This window comes from Xiphias gladius, chromosome 1 (assembly GCF_016859285.1).
Source record: "Xiphias gladius isolate SHS-SW01 ecotype Sanya breed wild chromosome 1, ASM1685928v1, whole genome shotgun sequence".
In the NCBI taxonomy this organism is placed as follows: domain Eukaryota; kingdom Metazoa; phylum Chordata; class Actinopteri; order Istiophoriformes; family Xiphiidae; genus Xiphias; species Xiphias gladius.
In genome coordinates, this window is record NC_053400.1 from 27,488,704 (window position 1) to 27,495,144 (window position 6,441).

Here is a 6,441-nt window from a genome sequence, read left to right on the forward strand (position 1 = left end):
ATGTTGTGTTGTAAGCTGCAATCACACCAGCTCAGTGTTGAGAAACCAATACAGGCCCGCAGTGGAGCACCTTGGGGATCTCATTCCACTTTCTCTCAGAGGAGAAGAGCAGCAGTCAGAGCCAGAGCAACACTACAGGTTCAGGAACAAAACAAAAAAAAGTAATAAATAAATAAGCCACCTGGATAGGAATGTCTGACTGGAAGTCAGTTTGGTTTGGCTTGGAGTCGGTTAGTGAAGTTAATATGTAAGTCAGCAAGACTTTTAGTGGCAACAATATAAACAAAGTCAAGTGCTGGGGGTTCTGCTCCAAGAGAGCCAGGGGAGAGAAAAACAAGGTCAAGTGATCAAAACAAAGTTATTTGCAGGACTATGGCGACCACACTGAGAGGGAAATCACAGGCGTCTCCGTTGAGCGGAGAGGAACAGTTTTGTTTGTTTTCTGAATGCGGTGGTGGCACTTCTACTAACCACACTTCCTTTGACGAGCCACTTAGCACCAGGCCAACAGGCTGAAACACGGTGTTTCCAGACTGTTGCTGTGCTGATGGGTGTGGTTGAGTGGGGTCAGGAATGTGCCACATGAGAACGCTCCAAAAAAAAAAAACCGCTGACACTTGCATCGTCCCGTCTCTCCACAAGGTGTCAGCGCGATCAAACGGAAGCTGCACCGGTTTTGGTGTGAACAGGTACGGCGGTTGATTGTGAGGACGCATGGGGGGCAAAACCCCCGAAAGGTAAAAGTTCATTCTGAACTAAAGGTTTTCTTAAAAAAGGATCTCAGGTTCCTCAGACTCTGTCCTTGGATTTTATAGATTTTAGTTTTGCCTTTGTTTGTCTTTTTTATGAATTCATTCATCAGTCAGTGACCTTAGACCACGAAGCTACATCACAGGGAATTAAAGTGCATCACTGAAAGGACACAGAGGTCTTGGAGCACGGCTTGCTTCTTTTATTGACTGTTAATGAGAAAAAGGAACAAGTTCGCTTCAGGCCAAAGCCCCCCCCCCACTCCTCTCTCTCCCATGCAAGCCAAGCTGAGCCTCCTGTGGCAAGCCCTGAATGTTTGTGTAACATCAGCACAACTCTTAAGTAGCTTCTCACGTTAAGCATTCATTGAGTCATTGTGGCTGATACAAACATTAGTTTGGAAAGAACTTTGTTTTTGTTTACTTCAGATGAGTCTAAGATGGTCCAATGGCTTATAACACTTTTTTTTTTTTCAAATCTTACTATGATTATGGGAATATTGTACTTCTTACAGTTATTTGACAGCCACTAGTTGGCAGATTGAGATTTGCCTGACAAAACACAGGATGAGTTCACAAAATCGGCTGCCCGGTTAGAGGTTAAACTACCTAACAGTATATAAATGAGTTAAAAATTGCTTCACTTTGGCCAACTACAAAATTAAAGTGCTCCTTGGATGTTACTGCGTCAAAAGTAGTAATACTGCAAATAAATATACAGGTAGAGTCGTGGAGTGAAAATGTCAGTCGAATTAAAAGTGCAGAAGTATTATTAAAAAAATATACTTATATGCTTGTAAACTAAACTTCTTTGGAGCAGATCAGGGAATACTGACAACATTTGTTCCTCTGTTATTGAAAGTATTTAAATTTTTTTATTAAAACACTGGTTTACTTCCCTTCGTCAAGAGAACAAGAACCAGTTACAAGGTGTTCTTGGCTCATCTCGAAAATTACTTGCAAAACACAAAGATCCCTAGCACAGCTTAATACTGAACAAGTCCTCAAAGATACATATAAGATCTCTATGAATATTTTTGAGCTAATGCCAGCAGAAATGTGTTTTAGATCCTCTGTATGTAAAACAAATAGGAGGAAGTTTTTTTTTTTTTCCAGTAGCCATTAGACTCGTGAACAGCCACAGCGCTAACAAGTACATCAAATTCATGCTTAAGTAAAGCAGTTGAGTAAATGTAGTTAGTTGCAGTCCGTCACTGCATATACGCTCACTGAGCACTTTAGCACTTTATTAGGAACAACTATACACCTGCTTATTTATGCAATTATCCAATCAGCTGATCATGTAACAGCAGTGCAGTGCATAAAATTATGCAGATACAGGTCAGAGCTTCAGTTAATCCTCACATGGGTGGAGTATTTCTGAAACTCTTGATCTCCTGGGATTTTCACACACAACAGTCTCTCAGAATTCACTCATAATGGTGCAAAAATAAAAAAAAACATCCAGTGAGCGGCAGTTCTTCAGAAAGAAATGTCTTGTTGATGACAGAGGTCAGAGGAGGTGGATGGGCCACAACAGCTGACGACCATGTCAGGTTCCACTCCTGTCAGCCAAGGACAGAAACCTGAGGCTGCAGTGGGCACAGGCTCACCAAAACGGTTGAAGACTGGAAAAACGTAGCATGATCTAATGAATCTGGATTTCCGCCGAGGCACGCAGATGGTAGGGTCAGAATTTGGCTTCAGCGGCATGAATCCATGGACCCAACCTGCCTTGTGTTGACAGTTCAGGCTGGTGGTGGTGTAATGGTGTGGGGAATGATTTCTTGGCACACTTTGGGACCCTTAATACCAATTACTCATGGTTTGAATGCCACAGCCTATCTGAGTGTTGTTGCTGACCATGTGCATCCCTTTATGGCCACGATGTACCATCTTCTAATGGCTACTTCCAGCATGATAACGCACCATGTCACAAAGCAAAGGTCGCCTCAACCTGGTTTCCTGAAAATGACAATGAGTTCAGTCGACTTCAGCGGCCTCCCAAGTCACCAGATCTGAATCCAGCCGAACACATCTGGGATGTGGTAGAACGGGAGATTGGTAGCATGAATCTGCAGAAATGATGTGATGCAATCATGTTGACATGGGCCAGAATCTGAAAGGAAAGTTTCCAGCATCTTGTGGAGTCCGTGCCATGAAGAGCTGAGACTGTTGAGAGCAAAGGGAGGCCCCACCCAGTATTGGAATGGTGTTCCTAATAAAGTGCTCAGTGAGTTTAAGTGATCATAAAAATACAGTAAATGTACACAGTACATTTTCCATCTTTTCTCTGAATTACTTCAATTCACAATAATCTTCCTTCTTTACATTTACCATTTTTAATAATAGTAATAATAATAATGATAATGATCCGCTGACTTTGCGTTGTGGCTGCGTGGGGTTACAGAGGGACAGATGGGCGTTAGACTGCAGTGCAGCTGCTCGAAGAGTTGGTGCCTCCCTGGTGTTTTGGTTGATGAGGTGTAGTTTGAATCTCCAAATGAGAAGCATGTGTGGCAGACGCCCTTCTGATACATTATTAATAGTTGTTAGACTCCAGGCGCTCTTTTTCCTCTGTTGAATCTCAGACATTTTTCTCCTTTGCTCAATCTAGAAATCCCCCTACCTCACACTCGCTTTCTCTCCAGCACATCTCTATATCATTTTTCTCTTTCATGTACCCCCCACTGCTGCTCTGTCTCCTCGGTGTTCTCTCCCAGCACCAAAGCCATCTCGGCTGGTGATTGCACTGTTGAAGACCGTTATTCTCTCTATCACGTAAACCAAAGAGCGCCAGCTGCTCCTAAATGAACAAAATATAGCAATTACCAGGTTTGGAAAAAGAGACAGGAGATTTATTTCATTTTAGTGTAATGACCATTGCTCTGTCTCGGGTGATTATTCAGTGGAGAGACCGAGACTGAGCTGCATTTGACAACACTGTCTACTCAATAGCATAAACGAAACAAGAAATGAAGTGAAGTTTGAAAATGATTTGGCGGAGCATGGGGAGAAACAGATTCTCTAATGACTTAGAGAAGCTTTACAGCAGACTGCTCAGGTAGCTGCTAATAACAGAGCAGAGTTTTAAAGGAAGACTTCTCTTTCTTGCGGAGAATTAGATGAGAACATGGATACCATTCCTCACATCTGTCCATTAAATATGAAGCTAAAGCCAGCAGCCGTTAGCTTAGGTTAGCATAAGGGCAAGAAATGGGGAAACAGCTAGACTGGCTCTGTCCAAAGGTAACGAAATCCACCTACCAGCAACCTCTAAAGCTCGTTTATTAACATGTTATATTTCCTTCCTTTAATCCTTCCAAAAACCAAAGTATAAAATCAACAATTCTTTCTGGTGGCAACCACCAACCACGTTGAGAAGTCGTCCAGTGAGGTATAACGCGTTGGTGGGTGTAATTTGTAAACTTTAGACAGAGCCAGGCTAGCTGTCTAACCTTTCCTTCCAGTTTTTGTGTTCAGCGTACCAAAGCGGCCGCTGGCTGTAGCCTTAGGAATATATTTAATGGACAGATGTGAGAGAGATGTTGATTTTCTCATCTCTAACTCACTGCCGGAAAGCAAAACAGCATATTTCCCAAAATATCAAACTCGAGATTAAAAAAACTGGGAGAAGGACACTCATCAAGGCGAAAAGATCAAAAACCCTCTGGGACTTGACCTGTCAAACTTAACTTCCAAGAATGCAGTAAGGGTAATTTTATTTCTCTTTACTTTTGGCTGGATGCCTCCACATCCACTTTCTCTTTTTGCACCTCTTCTGAGACCCCCACACAACACAGAAGCAAATCCAACAATGCAGGGTTCAGCGGTGTGTTAATTTCATCAAGTGGGTAAATTTATGGACACCATAAAGGCTCTGGCCTCCAGACGCTGGAATGCCAAGGATTCACTGTAATGTTATCACGGCCATCTCAAAGGCATCTGAATGGCGGCAGAGGAGGCAGAAGGGGCCAGCACAAAGGCTGTGAAGAGAATGAGCTTATTAGGTTTATGTAGGGTTAATTACAGGACTGGGAGACAGACTCACTGTCAGGAGGGACTGTAATATCATTAACGACGGGTAAAGAGGAGGAATGAGATGCGTGGGATGAAGTGTGTGTCTGTGAGGGAGAAATAAATTGCTGGATTGTATAAATGCCAGAAGGCAATGAAAAATGCAAGCGGGTGGCAGGAGATACAGTCATTCTCAGGTGTCTGCGCTTCTCACTGGATCAGAATAGCCTAATTAGGATAAATTATTAATCAGGATTGTTTTTCTTCTCAGCAGTTTCACAGAGAGGACGTTCAGTATGAACAAACTGTCTCTCCATTGCGGAGTCAGAGCAGCTCCACAATGGACAAAAGCAGCTCAACAAAAACTTATTATTCTTAGGTATAACACCACCTGAATCAACTCTGGAAACAGACCAGTATCTGTTTAGAGTCATCAGAATCGCGGAGACGACAACAAACAGCTAGGAAGCTGTTAAGACTCAACCCTTTCTTCAAAATTTGTAGTTAGGAATAAATTAAAGCTGCATTGTGGGACTTTTAATATAAAGGAACGTTTGTTAAATTCAAGCCCCTGCCAAAAATGGGGAAACAGCTAGACTGGCTCTGTCTTAAATCTGGTGTCTGTGGCAGCATCCCCGCGCTGCCCACCGGTGGCGATGCTTTTCACGCCCACCAACCAGTTTTGCCAGAGCTGAAGAGGGGAGCGACCGTAGCGACGGAGACGGAGGCGGCTACAGCAACTAGGAGTATAGCAGAGCCTATGACAGAAAAGCCTAGGAAGCGTCCGAGAGAAGTTTCTGATGAACACTGAAAGGGGGAGACAAAAGTTCTGCAATGCAAGTTAAAATTTCAGAGAGAGACCTTACACCAAAGATGAAAGGGTAAATGGTTTGATTTATTCCAACCATAATTTTCAGCACTGAATAATCTGATTGCTGTCACTATTAACTCACTGACTGTTTTGTCTATTAAATAGTGAAAAATGTATATGATTTCCATACACCCACGGTGCCATCCCCACATTACTTGTTTTGTCCGACCAACAGCCCAAAACACAAAGACACTCAGTTTTTGGATCAAAAAGACAAAGATAAGCTGGAAATCCTCACAACTGAGAAGCAGGAAAAAACAAAAACAAATGTTTTGCAGTGTCTTCAAAAATGGATAAAACCAAAAATCAATTCTCAAAATAGTTGCAGATGAATATTCTGTTGATTGATTACTCAACTGATTGTATCTGCTTTACAATGGACAAGGAAGGATAATAAACCAGTCATTCGAGTCCAATACCAGTCCCTACCAGTATGGAGATCTTCATTAAACTGCCGAGGCCCTGTTCAACGTAAGAGAAGAAGAGATTAGACCAGAGGTTTAAGAAAAACGCTTTTTTATTCTTTTACACCTTTAAAAACCAACATTTTAAAGCACAAAGATTTACTCTGTATATAAACACCTCTATTCCTTGGACTAAAAAAATGGTAGCATTTGCACATTGTGCTTGGATTGCAAAGTCTATACAACTGCCCTGGGTCTCCTGTGGTATCACGACCCCAGTAAACATTTTATTGCATAAATCACATTTGACCTCAGTGGTCATATGCTGAAGTCTTTAAATGGATATTGGAAAGACAGAAACAAATGCCACTAAAATGAGGACAAGGAAGTTCTCATACCT